Source organism: Ambystoma mexicanum, chromosome 6q, assembly GCF_040938575.1.
Source record: "Ambystoma mexicanum isolate Mex_15411 chromosome 6q, UKY_AmexF1_1, whole genome shotgun sequence".
Lineage (NCBI taxonomy): Eukaryota > Metazoa > Chordata > Amphibia > Caudata > Ambystomatidae > Ambystoma > Ambystoma mexicanum.
The window spans coordinates 1,529,801,473-1,529,818,667 of NC_090937.1; positions in this window are offsets into that span (position 1 = coordinate 1,529,801,473).

Below are 17,195 nucleotides of genomic sequence, written 5' to 3' on the forward strand. Positions count from 1 at the left end.
AGGCGTCGAGAAGCGTCGAGGAACTCGGGGTTCGGTGTCGGGGAATCGACGGCCCTTCTTGAATGCCTTCCCTTTCAAGCGGGAGACACGGGGCGTCGAACGTCCGACAACAAACAAGGTAGAACGGCGTCGATGAGGCGGCAGGCTTCGATCCGAGCGGTGCTCGTCGGCGTCGAGATGTCGGCGTCCTGCGAGGAAGAGGCGTGCGGGGCACCTCGGCGACACTAGTTCTGGACCGCAAAGATTGTGGGTGACGGTGGCCCAGCAAGGGCGTCGAGTCGCTCGAGTCTTTGGGGTCGTGAGGTGGCGGGAAACCCACCGGCGGATTCTCCTCGGCGCGTTGGTCGTCCTCGACTTTCTCCGGCGGGACAAAGCGGCCGACGATGCGGACGAGGGAGTCCTTCAAGGCAAATGTTCTTAGGCAAGGAGCGGACGGCTCCGGTCGTCGGCGGCACGGCGTCAAGTGGTTCCCACGGCGGGGCAACACAACTTCGACGGGCCTCCAGCGGTTACACAGACCTGCGAACCCTGGTCGACGGCAATGGACTTCGACAGCGTCGATGTCCGGGTGCTTCACTTCGATCTCCTCGGCGGTCCCGTCTCGGGTCGGCAGCCTTTCGAGGGTCTGACTTCCAGGGCGCTTCGGCGAAGATTCAGCGGTGCTCGATGGTCCCTCGGAGCACGGGAAGAGGGCGCCTAGCCAGGTCCTCTCTCGGGTCAGTCCTCGACGATTTCGACAACCTTCAGTTCCGTCGAAGCAAATGCCACAGCAAGTCTTCTTCTTCCAGCTGGACGTCGAGGATCAGCAAATCCAGTTACTCTTGAGTGGAGACTCAGCTTCTGAATGCTTCTGAACAATTTCCAGTGGTGAGAGGTCCCCAGATATACTATCCTGTCTCTCATCCACACTGCTGGCACACACACAGCAGCCAATCACACAGAAGGGCATTCATGCAGTCAGTCAGCCAATCAGGCACACAGTGCATTCAGGCCACACTCCTCCCTTTCAGACACTCACAACAAGGAATGTGGATTGGGACAAGTACCCAGCCATTCAACACTACACACTGCATTCAGGCCAGTTTCGGGCAGGGCTGTCTCAGTCTTTGTCTCACATGCCAGAAACCAGACAACCACAACAAGAAGTGTATATTGGTCACACACTCCATTCACCCAGGTCCCACCCACAGGAGGTACCCACAACATACAGTCAAAGGGAAGGCTCCAGTCAGTCTAGCTGGGCCTTCACAACAACACCATATATGGAACTTCCACCCAACAGCCAGTCAGGGGGAAGGGACAGAGTCAGGGCTTCCCAGGACTTTGGGAAAAACAAGACAACAGGCAATAGAAAGCAAGAGGCCACAGGGGCCATCTTGTTTTCTATCAGGAATCAACTGATCCCAATGGCAGGGCCTGGGTATCCCAAAATGGAGGACGCCCAGAGCACCTGTCTAATTCAGCATGGAGCTGCCACCAGCCCATACCCTGCTCTGTGGGCCACCCACAGGTGCCAAAGAACATACACTAGGGGCACAGGGTTGTACCCCTACCCATGGGTGCCATAAGGGTATCCCATGGGTCTGTTCACCAAACCAAAAGAGAGAGCTGCACTGCCAGGAGTCCCAAATGGACTCCTGGGCAGAAAACATAACAGAACACACGATAAAAGGCAGAAAAGGACAAGGATTCAGAGGCCCTGTCCCTCTGATGCATTTCCAGCATCACAGTCGCCCCCCCCAGACTGAGGTGGAGGGTGTCTAATCTCCCACGGGATAGACACCCTCATCCAGACGGTCAACATACCTTCTGGAAAGGCCATCCGCATTATCGTGACTCTTCCCTGGTCTGTGCTCTATGGTGAAGTCTAGCCCTTGCAGGCTAATGGACCACCTGAGCAATTTCGGGTTCTCACCCTTCATCTGCATAAGCCACTTCAGGGGCTTATGATCTGTTTGGACCTTGAAGGTAGACCCCGTAAGGTAGGGCCTAAAACGCCTAAGGCTCCAAACTATGCTAAAACACTCCTTTTCAACAGTAGCCCACCTAAGTTCTCTACCCTTGAGTTGTCTACTGATGAATATGATAGGGTGTTCTCTCCCTTTGTCATCTAACTGGGACAAGACAGCTCCAATTCCGGTGTCGCAGGCATCCGTCTGGACGATAAAGGGTCGGCTGTAGTCAGGCGCACACAACACAGGTGCCCTACACAGACTTTCTTTCAAGCCATCAAAGGCCCTCTGACAGTCTTCAGTCCAATTAACCTTCCTAGGTTGTTTGGGCGAAGTTAGAGCTGTCAGGGGTGCAGCTATGGTTCCATAGTCTGCCATGAAATTGCGATAGTACCCAGTGAGGCCCAAAAAGGCTCTCACCTGGGTTTGAGTAGTGGGAGTCTCCCAGTTCTGTACGTCCTGTACTTTACTGGAGAGAGGTTGGATTTGACCCCCTCCTACCTCATGACCAAGATAGGTAACTTTCCCCTGAGCTATCTGGCACTTGGTGGCCTTGATAGTGAGGTTAGCCCTTTTCAAGGCCTGCAACACCCTATCCAGATGTGTCAAATGCTCTTCCCAGGTGGAACTGTAGACGGCAATGTCGTCTAAGTAAGCCACACAAAAGGCTTCCAGCCCACTGAGCGCATGGTTGACCAATCTCTGGAAGGTGGCAGGGGCATTCTTCAACCCAAAGGGCATGACCCTAAACTGGTAGAGTCCCTCAGGTGTTGAGAAGGCCGTCTTTTCCTTGGCATGGTCCGTCAGAGCTATTTGCCAATAGCCTGAGGTAAGGTCAAAGGTGCTCACAAATTTGGCAGCACCTATGGTGTCCACGAGCTCATCAGCCCTGGGCAATGGGTGCGCGTCAGTTTTGGTGACGGCATTGACTCCTCGGTAGTCCACACAGAACCTCCAATCCTTGGTACCCGCCTGGGAACTTGCCTTGGGGACAAGGACCACTGGACTGGACCAGGGACTGGTTGAGGGTTCAATAACACCCAGATCCAACATCTTGGCGACCTCAGCCTGGATGTGGTTTTTGACGGTATCTGACATACGATAGCTCCTGCTCTTGACAGGCACGCTGTCACCAGTGTCAATTTCGTGCTTACACCACGGTGTAAGGCCCGGTGTCAGTGAAAACAGAGAGGCATACTGCTGGAGCAAAGCCCTGCAGGCCCTCTGCTGCTCCGTTGTCAAATCGGGAGAGAGTTGTACTCCCTCCACTGAGCCATCCTGAGGGTTGCTATGCAGCAAATCAGGAAGGGGCTCACTCTCATCCTCTTCTTGCCCTGAAGCTAGCAAGAGACATGAGACCTCCGCTCGTCTGTGGAAAGGCTTGAGCCTGTTGACATGGAATACCTGGGGGGCTACCCCAGAGGCTCCCATGTCAACCAGATAATTGACTTCGCCCATCTTGGAGATGATCCTGAAGGGTCCAGTCCACTTGTCTGCCAAAGCTCTAGGCTTGGTAGGCTCCATCACAAGGATTTCCTGTCCCGGAGTCCAATCCACTTGCGAAGCTTTAAGGTCATGCCAGTACTTGTTCAATTCCTGGCTGGCCTTGAGATTTGCTGTTGCCTGACCCATCATTTGTGTCATCCTCCGCCTGAGGCCTAACACATAGTCCCCCACTTGCTTGGCGGGACCTGGAGGGGTGGCTTCCAAGCCTTCTCGGATCAAGGCGAGGGGCCCCCTCACGGGATGTCCAAAGAGTAACTCAAAGGGGCTGAAACCAACACCCTCTTGAGGTACCTCCCTGTAAGCAAACAGCAGGCATGGCAGGAGGAGATCCCATTTCCTCCTTAGGGGCTCTTCCAAAGCACCTAGCATGCCCTTGAGAGTTTTGTTAAATCTCTCAACCAGACCATTGGTCTGGGGGTGGTAAGAGGTGGAGAACTTGTAGGTTACCCCGCACTCTTTCCACATGGTTTTCATGTAACTAGACATGAAGTTGGATCCTCTGTCAGAGACAACCTCCTTGGGGAATCCAACACGGGTGAAAATGCCCAGGAGAGCCCTGGCAACCACCTTGGCAGTAACAGTCCGAAGGGGTATTGCCTCAGGGTACCTGGTGGCATGATCTACCAAGACCAGGATGAACCGATGTCCACCTGAAGTGGGAGGGTCAAGGGGACCGACGATGTCGATGCCCACCCTCTCAAATGGTGTGCCAACCACTGGTAATGGCTGCAGTGGGGCAATGATCCTGCCTCCAGTCTTGCCAGACAACTGACAAGTGGGGCAGGTCCTGCAGTGGGACTCCACTTCTACCCCCATCCTTGGCCAGTAGAAATGGGCAGAGAGCCTCTGCTTAGTCTTCTTAGTCCCAAGATGACCAGCCAAGGGCACCTCATGCGCCAACTGCAGTAGGAAGGGCCTGTAAACCTGGGGTACCACCAACCTCTTGCGGGCACCAGGTTCAGGCTTAGTGGGCTCACTAACAAGGAGCTCACCCTCCCAATAAACCTTGAATGTCCTAGGCACTTCACCTTGTGCCTGGGACAGGGCCTGTTTCCTCAGACCCTCGAGAGAGTGGCACTCTCTCTGTCCTTTACAGAAGTCTGCCCGGGAGGGTCCCCCTTCAGCTAACAAGCATTGAAGGTCGGGGTGCTCCTCTGGGTTGAGAACCTCTCCCACAGGAGAGTCTTCTGTCTCTTCTCCCACAGGAGTTGAGTTTGGGTTTTCCACTGGACCCAGCCCGTCCGGAGTATGGATCCCAATGGGTGCTGTCGGAACAGCAGGAAGAGAAGGTGTTCCCCCCACAGAGGTGGCCTTCTTGGTCTTCCTTCTTCTTGCCTTAGGCCTCGCCTTTGGCTCGGGTACCTGACTCACAGCCAGACCCGGTGTCACCTGTGACCTAGTGACCGCAGCAGCAGTCAGGGGAAGACCATCCGAGATCAACCCCAACTCCACTAGATCATTACCTAACAGAATGTTAGCAGGGACATTGTCCTGAACCAGGACAGGAAGCTTTGCTGTCTTGTCTCCAATCATGAGTGTGACTAAGGCTACAGGTGATAATTTGGGAGGCCCACCAGCTAATCTGGTGGTTTGCAGAGGAGCACCTTCATAGTCCTCTGGCTTGAGCAGGGTCCTGTCCACCACTGTCATGCTTGCCCCAGTGTCTCTCAAACCAGTAGAAGGCTGGCCATTCAAGAGGACACTTCTCAAAAACCTACGGGTGTTCTGTGGGATAGTCGCCAGTACTTCTGCGTACTGGTCCCAGGCCCCAAGGGACACTAAGGAAATCTCTACCGGAGCACCAAAGGTGATTCCGGTAGAGGAGGGGAGGACAGTGGCCTCCACCTCAGACACGGGGTAAGGGTAGGTCAGGCTGACAGCCTGTACTCCAAGTGCCTTACCTTTACACTTGGGGTCACCCCTTTTGTGATCCAGAGCCCCACAGTCCCAACAAGTGCCAGGAGTGCGGGGTACGGTACTGGAACCACTGGGAACCTGCTTTGCAGCAGGTGGACCACTACTCTTATTCCCACCCACAGAGGACTTATCCCCACTAGATTTTTGGGTCTTAGGAGAGGAAGGTTTTGGTTTACCCGACTGTGACTGCTTTTGGGACTCCTCAGCTTTCTGAGAGGCCCCCTTTTCTTTGTCCTTGTCCTTCCCACTGGGGTCCTTAGGGGACACCCGATGGGAGACCCACTTGTCAGCCAACCTAGCCAGCTTAAAGGGGTCCAAAATGTTCTGGTCAGCCACATACTGACGCAGCTCTGGTGAACAGGCTTCAGAAAAATGCTCAAAAAACAAGAGGTGGGACAACTCAACAAAAGTTTTCACCTTGTATCCATCAATCCACCCCATCATGTTCATGTGCGCAGTACTCACCCAGTCAACCCAAGACACATTCTCTCTTTTCTTAAATTCCCTGAACCTTTTAAGGTATTGGGCAGGTGTCTTGCCAAACTTGGCAATCAAAGCAGACTTCATACACTCATACTGACCCCTTTCTTCCACACTCAGCTTCAGAATACAGTCATATCCAGTTTGAGGCACTCTGCTTAACAAACACTTAGCCCAATCTCTTTTATCTACATCATGAATTGCACAAGCCATTTCAAACGCTTCAATCCATTGGAGGATATCTGAACCCTCCACAAACACACCAACCAAATCTTTCATAAACTTGGTGGCTGGGGACCTGCCACTCTCAATTGGTCTAGCTGAAGTCTCCACTCGAGCTTTCTCTAACTGGATTCTCTGACATTCAGTGTCCTTTTCTTTGAGCGCAAGATCCCTATTCTTGAGTTCCACTTGCTGTGCCAGCTCCTCTTTCTTAAGCTCAGCTTCTATTTCCAACTTGCGATATTCAAAGGCTAACTTCATCCTTAATAACTCAAGTTCCATGGAATTGCTGGGGTTTGGAACAGAGGCAGCAGGAATGGTGGCATTCCCAGAAACAGATTCAGCGACAACCCCAGGGGCAGAGTCCTCACTGGTTGCATCCCCCCCTTCCTCAAGAGTTTCACCATCAGTCTGGTAATCCACCAGGGCAGCTATCAGCTCAGCCCTAGACTTATCCACAAAGTCTAACTCCCTGGCTTCACAAGCACTCTGGAGAGCCTCTAAGCTCATCCGAGTCAATTTACCATTTGCAATGGACTCCATTGCTTGTAATGCAGTTATTTGGAACACACCCGAACCTTAATCTAACAAAAGTGCGGATATTTTGTAAGTGGCACGGTTATACACTGAGTCTTAAAACCATAAGCATCCCACCGCTGCCACCAGCTGTAAAGACTGGTAGGGGGGTCTGTACTTCCGCTCTCTATATGGTAGAGGGGAGGCACAGAGGACCCCAGCCAAGATTCTCTAATATGGTAACGATGGACGAGCAATCAAGGCTTAGCTTCTCAGGAGGTGATGCAGGCTGGTTCTTAAGTACAGTGTATCCCCAAGCCCCCACAAAGGAATGTCCACACACTGTATTACTGAAAACACAGTCTTTATATAATTAATATTCAAGGGTTATGTACACTTATCACAATAACGCACTTTGTGCTCAGGAAAATCAGCAATGGTAAATATCTACAATTCTAAAGTGGTACCACTAATATTAGACCTCTTTAAAGTGCATTCACAATACTGTTAAAATGGCACACAGATCAATAAGAAGGAAACCAGCAATAGAGAGAGGAGAGATAACAGAGGGTTGAAACAATAGGCAGAATACTGGCCCCTACCACTGGACACAGTTCTGTGTGGAGATCCCCCCACCTGGGCAACCTGTAAAATAAAGAGATATAACACCAGCCCAGTCCATATATTGTTCAATAGTCTATTTCTCTCCTATAATGTTTTTACCCCCCCAATGTACCTGGTGGAGTCGAGTTCTTCGAAGAGGCGTCGACAGATCCTTCTTGAATGACCCCCTTTAAAGCAGGAGTCACGGATCGTCGAGAGGCGTCGAGAAGCGTCGAGGAACTCGGGGTTCGGTGTCGGGGAATCGACGGCCCTTCTTGAATGCCTTCCCTTTCAAGCGGGAGACACGGGGCGTCGAACGTCCGACAACAAACAAGGTAGAACGGCGTCGATGAGGCGGCAGGCTTCGATCCGAGCGGTGCTCGTCGGCGTCGAGATGTCGGCGTCCTGCGAGGAAGAGGCGTGCGGGGCACCTCGGCGACACTAGTTCTGGACCGCAAAGATTGTGGGTGACGGTGGCCCAGCAAGGGCGTCGAGTCGCTCGAGTCTTTGGGGTCGTGAGGTGGCGGGAAACCCACCGGCGGATTCTCCTCGGCGCGTTGGTCGTCCTCGACTTTCTCCGGCGGGACAAAGCGGCCGACGATGCGGACGAGGGAGTCCTTCAAGGCAAATGTTCTTAGGCAAGGAGCGGACGGCTCCGGTCGTCGGCGGCACGGCGTCAAGTGGTTCCCACGGCGGGGCAACACAACTTCGACGGGCCTCCAGCGGTTACACAGACCTGCGAACCCTGGTCGACGGCAATGGACTTCGACAGCGTCGATGTCCGGGTGCTTCACTTCGATCTCCTCGGCGGTCCCGTCTCGGGTCGGCAGCCTTTCGAGGGTCTGACTTCCAGGGCGCTTCGGCGAAGATTCAGCGGTGCTCGATGGTCCCTCGGAGCACGGGAAGAGGGCGCCTAGCCAGGTCCTCTCTCGGGTCAGTCCTCGACGATTTCGACAACCTTCAGTTCCGTCGAAGCAAATGCCACAGCAAGTCTTCTTCTTCCAGCTGGACGTCGAGGATCAGCAAATCCAGTTACTCTTGAGTGGAGACTCAGCTTCTGAATGCTTCTGAACAATTTCCAGTGGTGAGAGGTCCCCAGATATACTATCCTGTCTCTCATCCACACTGCTGGCACACACACAGCAGCCAATCACACAGAAGGGCATTCATGCAGTCAGTCAGCCAATCAGGCACACAGTGCATTCAGGCCACACTCCTCCCTTTCAGACACTCACAACAAGGAATGTGGATTGGGACAAGTACCCAGCCATTCAACACTACACACTGCATTCAGGCCAGTTTCGGGCAGGGCTGTCTCAGTCTTTGTCTCACATGCCAGAAACCAGACAACCACAACAAGAAGTGTATATTGGTCACACACTCCATTCACCCAGGTCCCACCCACAGGAGGTACCCACAACATACAGTCAAAGGGAAGGCTCCAGTCAGTCTAGCTGGGCCTTCACAACAACACCATATATGGAACTTCCACCCAACAGCCAGTCAGGGGGAAGGGACAGAGTCAGGGCTTCCCAGGACTTTGGGAAAAACAAGACAACAGGCAATAGAAAGCAAGAGGCCACAGGGGCCATCTTGTTTTCTATCAGGAATCAACTGATCCCAATGGCAGGGCCTGGGTATCCCAAAATGGAGGACGCCCAGAGCACCTGTCTAATTCAGCATGGAGCTGCCACCAGCCCATACCCTGCTCTGTGGGCCACCCACAGGTGCCAAAGAACATACACTAGGGGCACAGGGTTGTACCCCTACCCATGGGTGCCATAAGGGTATCCCATGGGTCTGTTCACCAAACCAAAAGAGAGAGCTGCACTGCCAGGAGTCCCAAATGGACTCCTGGGCAGAAAACATAACAGAACACACGATAAAAGGCAGAAAAGGACAAGGATTCAGAGGCCCTGTCCCTCTGATGCATTTCCAGCATCACAATCGCTCACTGGTGGTGTTTGATCTGCATATCGCAGATTCAATTCACGTGAAGGCCAACTCAGTCTTTCATCCTTCTAACGTCGATAAATGAGTACCGTCTTCGGTTGGGTGCTTATAATTGTGTTATAATGTTATGTAAATGTTCTATGACAATTATGTGTTTATTTTTATAGCGCCTTTTGATCCAAAGCGCTTTACAGAGCACATATTTACATACAAGGTCACCCAACCGAAATTGGTACTCATTTATCAACCTCTGAAGGATGAAAGGCTGAGTTGGCCTTGCTGGGATCCTAACCTGCAACCTGCAGATGACGCTCAGATCGCAGCAGCGAGCGCTCAACCCGCTGAACTATCTTACTGGCACTATGTACAGCACTTTGCCGAAATCGCGCTATATAAATAACAAGGGGTTATCATTACAACCTCCTTTATTCCATTGCCAGTATATTAAGGGCCAGATCCTATTCCTTAATTGTTCTATGGGATTGGGAAGAGACCACGCTGCTAAGGGTATAGCTCCTACAATGACAAGATCTTTAGGAGTCAAGTTAATAACACTGCACACTTTTTTTAGTAGTCCCAGGCTGCTGATATTACCTTACCTCCAGCACTCACAGCCAGTGGGATGATCTTGATTCTATATTTGGCAATTAGGTCCTCATTAAGCGTTTGGAGGTGCAGTAAAAAAGTGGTGGCAACAGGATTGTGTTCGGTAGAATTACCTCAGGTAGTACCGCCAAACTCTTAATGATGCCCTTTTACTTTTAACAGACTGTTTCATATGATGTTTACTCATTAACCTGTTTGAATGTTTCAAGTACTGCATGTCATAATCACTAGAACTGCAATATTTACAAACTATCCGTCACCGCTTTCAACAATAGGCTTCCTACACGATCCTCTTGCTTGAGTGGTAGGCAGCACAGTGCAACCACGTGCCTTTTTGTACAGGAGATTGTGCTGCCTGCCTCTGAGAGGGGATCGTCCACCCAACCTCTTTTTTGTTGTAATGTAATAGGCCACCAGGGTGTCAGAAGTCTGGCCCTACCTGTCTCTCATCATTGCTCTTACAGCGTACATGCACTGACTGACAGGAAAAGAGTCCTCTCCTATCAGTCAGCATATTGAGGAGTTGGGCATCCGTTCATCCATGGTGGTATGTTTTGAGGATGCAAGCAGGTCAATGTAGTGATTAATATATATGAAATGTGTTTGTATTTAGGCATGTAAGCGTGTCTGTTGGTGTGTTTTTATATATGCATGCATGCAAGGGGTTGTTTGAATAATGTATGAATACCCAAACAAATGAGAGAGAATGAATGTTGTATGAATGCATGTGTATTACAGCGTATTTGTCTGTATGTGAATGGGGTGCGGGATGCTTTATTTTGGGATGGGCACTGCTGAGGACATGACATTCTATTTTTGCTTTACCCTTGACGCACAGTATATATTCTTTACTGTGCATTAGGGCTAAAGCAAACATGATAAGTGTTATTATGTTGCTACACTGGTCTACATTATCAGCACCAGTCTGCTTTTAATGTTTTACTATGGCATGGCATTTCATACTGGGCATCAAGGTTAATGAATACATAGTAAGTGTTATTTCATGGCTTGAGTGGCTTACATTGGTGGCCCCTGCCTGCATTTAATTTCTTATAGTGGCATGACATTTCTTACTGGGCATCAAGCGTAAAGCAAACATGGTGAGTGTTATTACCTGGCTAGCCTAGCTTACATTGGTGGCTCAGTCTGGCCATATATTCTTAGTGTTGCATGGCATTTAAGTGCTGGGCATTAAGGGTAAAAGGAAATACAAGTATGATTACTGGGCTAGGCTTGCCTAGATTGGTATAGAGAGTCTGGATATACTTGATTTTGCTGCATGGTATTTTTTGTTGGCTGGGAGTTCCTAAAAATATATAGTCTCATATATTGGTGCAGCCTGCATGGACATCTATGGACAGAGAGAGCATGAAAATGTTTTTATTTTTAAGAACTTTATTTATTTCGGTTACAGTATAACAGGTAGATTAAACACAGTGGTACAACTCCGAACATTAGTGACATGCATGCAATTTGTTCATTCCCTCCCCTCGGTGGACCCCATTGCGGTCTCCCCTATGTCCCTGGAGTTCTGGTGATCTGGGGCTCCGTCTGGGCTCCGTGGCCCTAGAAAGTTTGTTACCAGGCGCGGTTGAAAAGTCAACGCTGGGAATTGGCTATGGTAGTCCAACACTGGCGCCCAGCAATCAGTGAAGCGATGGATGGTCCCCTCTTTCGCTGCTGTGACTTTCTCAGCCACTAGTATTTCCCAGACTTTTAACCACCAGAGAGGCAGTATGGGGCCCTCTTGCGTTTTCCACTTGCGGGCCACTGTGATCTTGGCTGCTGACAATAGTTGCGTCAGCAATTTAGTGGAGCATCCTGTTTTCAGGTAGCAGTCGTGGCTTGCTATTCCTAGGAGAATCACCCCTGGAGTCAATGGTAGTCTGCGTTGGGTAATGTCCTCAATGATTTGTATGATCCCCCTCCAGAAGGCCTGCACCGTTGGGCAGCCCCACCACATATGGAAGAAGGTCCCCCGCTCGCCACAGCGTCTCCAACAGCTTGGGTCAAGAGATGCGTTGCAATGGTGTAGGCGGCCCGGGGAGAGGTACCAGCGATGGAGGAGTTTGAGGGCGCATTCTTTATTTGTAACGCATCTGGAAGTTGAGTTGATCTTTGTCCATATTTCCACCCACGTCTGGTCCTCAATGGGATATCCCAGATTTGTCTCCCATCCGGCCATGTATGGGGGCCTGACCTCCAGTATATCCTCCTGGAGGAGGCGATACAGCTTAGTGAACCTCTGTTGGTGTGTGTCTTCCTCCAGTGCGTGTTCCAGGGGGTGCAGGTCGCGTGTTTCCCCCTGACGGACTGCCCGTTGTGAGATTCGATGGTGTATTTGAGCGTATGTGAACCTCTCCCTCTCCGTCACCTGGAGGCGGTCCTTGCATTGTTCGAAACTAAGTGGGGAATTGCCCTCGTAGAGTTGCGAGAGGGAGCGGAGGCCTCCAGCAGTCCATCCGCTGAAGTTTGGCGCCGCCATCCCAGTCCGGGTTCCAGATAATCGGGAAAAGCTTCTTCCTCCGCCAGGCCCATGCCCATGCTTCCAGGGTTGCTCTGGTAGATGTTAGCATCTGTGGTCCGTGGCTCCGAAGGGCCCTTGGGGTGTGCAGTAGGGAGCGTAGCAGCGGTTGACAGTTGGCTTGTTCGATCCGGGCCCATTTCGGGGGGGATTCTTGTTCCGTCCAGGCGGAGGAGTTCACTAGTTGGGCTGCCAGGAAGTAGTTTGTGATGTTGGGTAGCCCTTGGCTGCCCCATTTAGCAGCCCCTTTCATGACATTTAATGGTATTCTGGCCCTGCGACCCTTCCAAACAAATTTTGCAAGCTTCTTTTGTAGTTGCTCCAGGGCTTGTTTCGGGGAGAGACTGGTGGAGCGGAGCATAGGTACATAAAGCTGGGGAGAAAGTTCATCTTGCATGCTGTGACCTGTCCCAGAAGGGAGATTTCTTGGCTGTCCCAGCGTTGCAGGTCGTTTTCCAATTCCTTGAATGGGGGGGGGGAGTTGGCTGCGTATAGCTTTTTCGGGTCTGCTGTGAGGCGTATCCCTAAGTATGCTGTTGAGTCGGAGCTCCATGTCAATGGGCAGAGTGCTTGAAGGGAAGTTATGAGGGGGCATCTAGGTTGATGCTCAGTGCCTCCGATTTGGATTAATTCAGCTGAAATCCCGTTACTTGTTCAAATGCCTTTAGTTTTTTTAGGACGGCGGTTAATGAGGCCTGACAGTTGGTGATGGAGATCATTACATCATCTGCATACAGAGAGATCTTGAACTGTTCCCCGTTTATCTTCAGCCCAGTGATTTTTTCATTGTATCGTGTCCTTTTGGTGAATGGTTCCATGACCAGGGCAAAGATCAGCGGTGAGAGCGGGCAGCCCTGCCTTGTGCCGCATGAGAGCGGGATCGAGGTGGAGGTCTTTTGGTTGAGTCTCAGTGATGTTTTCGGGGCTATGTAATTGGTCAAGAACATCCTTTGGAATGCAGGGCCAAACCGGAATGCCTCTAAAGTGAGCCGCATGAAGTTCCAGTCTACCCGGTCGAAAGCTTTGGTGGCATCTAAGGTCAGGACTGCCAGGTCTCGTCGGTCTCGGGACGCCACTTCGATGAGGTTAAGTCCTCGGCGGATGTTGTCCACAGTGTTTCTGCCTTTGATGAATCCCGCCTGGTCTTGGTCTATGATAGATGCTAGGATGTGGGCCAGCCTTTTCGCCAATACTTTAGAGTAAGCGTTTGCGTCCACATTAAGAAGCGATATCGGTCTATACGATGAGCATTCTTTTGGGTCTTTGCCTGGCTTCAGGAGCATGATTGTCGTGGACTCCTGCATAGATGGGGCTATAGATCCTGTGTCTCGGAAGGAGTTGAAAAGCTCTGTCAGCGGGTTCAGAAGCAGGGGGCGAAAGAGTTTATAGAACTTGGGCGGGAAGCCGTCTGGGCCAGGAGCCCTGGGTTTCAAGGCCTTGAGTGTTTCCTCCACCTCATCAGTGGTAATTGGGGCCTCTAGGGCGGTTCTGTCTGCTTCCGAGAGCTGCGGTAGCCGGGCACCCACTACAAATTGTTCCTGGAGTGCCTACGAGTTGGGGGCTGAGGTCAGGGTTTTAGCCAGATGGGCTGCCGCTATTTGTAGTTTAGCTTCTTCCCCATACCGGGTTCTGCCCTCTGGGTCCTTCAGGGCGATGATGTGTTTTCATCTGCGGGTTCTGGCTAGTTTGCTCACCAGGTATCTGTTGGCCTTATTGCCGTTTACATAATAGCTCTGCTTTGTCCTGATCAGGGACTGCGCTGTGTCCTCCGCATAGTGGGCCTCCAGTTTCGTGCGGGCTAATCTCACCCGTTTGGCTGCCTTAGGTGACCATTTCTTCTTCAGGATCAAGTCTGCCTCAGCCATTTCCTCTTCCAGCTGACCCCTCCACACTGCTCGCCTCCTCCTGTATGCGGCGGCTTGGGCTGTTAGTTCCCCTCTGATTACGGCTTTCATGGCCTCCCATCTCGTAGCTGTTGAGGTGAGGTCGGGTTTTTTTTCCTTAAAGTAGTTCTTAATTGCTTTGGATATAGCGTCACGGACCGCCATGTCATGTAACATTGGTTCATATAAGGCCCATCCCATCTTTCAGGGGGGTGTGGGTCGAAGATCCTTGAGGTGAGGAGGATCGGGGAGTGGTCAGATGCAGCCCTTGTGCCGATTTTGACTTCGTCCGTGAACTGCAGGAGCTGTGGGCTAGCTAGGATCAGGTCGATTCGGGATGAGGAGCGGTGGACATGGGAGAAGAATGAGTAATCCGCTGCGTCCGGATGGATGACCCTCCAGGTGTCCACCACCCCCAGGGTTCTGAACAGGTGGCAAAGGCTCAGCGCAATCTTGAAGTCCCTGGGTGATGGCGGACCTGTTCTGTCCAGCAAGGGGTTGGGGACCCCATTGAAATCCCCGCCCAGGACCACTTGGCCCTCGAGAAAGGGAAGGAGAGATGACTCCATTTCGGTGAAGAAGGTCTCTTGACCGTCGTTTGGTGCGTAGACCGCGATCAGCGTATGGAGTTGGCAATACAGGCCCCCTTTAACCGCCACAAATCTGCCATCTGGGCTCCGCAGGGTCCCGTTCTCCTTAAAGGGTGTGCCTTTCGCCAGCAAGATCGCTGTGCCTCCTTTTTTGCTAGCTCCCGAGGCCAGGTACTGGGTCGGGAAAGCCCGGCACCACAGCCTGGAGAAATCTTCCGCTAGAAGATGTGTTTCCTGGAGGAACGCTACCGATGCTTGGAGGTCTTGTAAGCAGCGGAGGATGGACTTGCATTTTGCGGGAGACTACAGGCCCCATACATTCAGTGAACCATAGCGTAGCTTGGTGTGTGGATGGGGGGAGGTCTGCTGGTCGCCTTTAGTGGTTAGGCGAGCGGTGGGAGGGGGTTGATAGATAGCTGGTGGGAGTTCTCCAGTGGAGGGTAGTAGATGTGAGTCAGCTGCAACTGGGTTTTAACATTAACCCAACCATGGCCAAACGCGGCCCAAGAACCATGTGGGCCGGGATGGAGCCCAGCACAACAAAAAGGTAAAAATACAAAATCATCCAAACTGGGCCCAAAGGGCCTCGTGCCAGAGTGACTGTCAATCCACTCGGCTGGGGCATTGCGTGGGACGCCCGGGTGCCGAGAGTATAACTTCGGGCATGGAGAACGGCAGTTGATTATTAGTCGTGTGCGGCAGGGAGCTTCCCGCCCTTCAGGACTTTCCTCCAGCAACTGCGCTGTGACCTTGGGATTGAGCTGTGTGTTTTGTCCGTAGGGGAGGTGGTCAGGTCTTCTTCAGGGGTCGAGGGCTCACCCCCCATGATGCCACAGGCTTCCTCGAGAGCCTGGATCACCCTTGCCTGACCTTCGAATGTGAACTGGAGCAAGGCTGGGTAGAGCCAACTATATTTCATCTTCCGTTCCTGCAAGAAAGCCGTAGGGCTTGTCGACGTTGGACGGTTGAGGCAGCTAGGTCTTGGTAAAGTTGTATAGTGGCCCCCTGGTATGTAAGGTCCCCCTGTGATTGGCTGGCCATCATAATTTCTTGCTTCGTGGTGAAGAAGTGAACTCTGGTGATCACCTCAGGGGCAGCGGAAGTCGGGGTGTTCCTGCGGCCTCACAGTCTGTGGGTGTGATCCAGAAGGAGCAGTGATTTATCACAGTCTGGAAGGAGGGTTTGGAAAAGGTCCCCAAAGTAGGCAGGGAGAGCTTGGTCCGTTATTGCAGCGGGGACCCCCCTGATGCGGATATTATTCCTGCGGGCCTTGTTTTCTACGTCTTCCTGTTTGCGGTGAACGCTTTCAGTATTGTCCTCTGGGGATTGGAGTTTCCGTTGCAGTTCCGCGATCTGGGCTGAGTGCTCCATGACTTGGTCTTCTGTGTCCCCCACCCTGTGTTCCACCTCCTCCACTCGGCCGTCCAGGCCCTCTATCTTGGTTGTGACTTCTGTCATACAGTTGTGGAACTCTGTCTTGATATCCGCTAGGAGGGCCTGGATATTGTCTTTTGTGGCCCATAGCCCTTGGGGTCTCGTGGGGTATGGGGGTCGAGTCAGAGGGGGGTCCGGTTGTTTAGATTTGTCCTTCGACTGCAGCAGGTTGGCAATGTCTGCTGACTTTGGGGCCTTCTGCTTGGACATTTTGACGTTTGAGTAGCTGGCCGGTCGCGTGGGTTTAGTTCCTCCTACAGTGGATGGAATGCTGGCCAAGCCACTTGCCGCTTGAGTGTTATGTCTAAAGTGGGGGGCGGGGTGGGCCCAGGCAGTGGCGCGGGCTAGGCTGCTTCAGGCTGGGACGGTGTGCCAGGGCCTGGGGCCTCACTTCGATTGGTAGTGTTTGGGTGTAATGGAGGGAGTGACACCTCAAGTTTACCTCAGATCTGGTGAATGTGGCCTCAGGGGGGGCCGCCGTTTTGGGAGAGGGGTCCTTGCCCCAGGCTTGCTCCAGGTCCTCCTGGTGTTGCTGGCAGTGCGTAGGTTGGGAGAGGGTGCAGCCTCGACTGGTGTTGGGTTTGCGGTTGCAGGCGGGGTGAGGGCGAGGGTCCACCGTGACGCAGTGGGGCCCCAGAGATCACCGGGTAACAGCTCCAGTGGTCAAAGCAGGGAGTCAGTGTGGAGTCCCCACAACCCCCCGGGTGCTTCTCCTGGTCGTGGGCTGGTTCCCCAGCATTCCCGGCAGAAGGATGGAAGTTGGTGTTGGTGAGGCGCGCAATGGCGCGGGTCCCCCGCGGTTTAACAGGGCTCCGGAGACCTTGTGGTCTCAATTGTGGTCAGGGCCCCTGTTGTTTTGCCCTGGTCGTGGATGAGTGGTTAGTGGGGTAATGGGGCCCTCTGTCTGGTAAGCTGGTGGATAGGGGGGCTCCTGCTGCAGTGCTGGGAGAGGAGGTGCAGGGCACCCACGTGGGTACCCCCCGGGCACGCTGTCCCTGCAGCCCTCCGG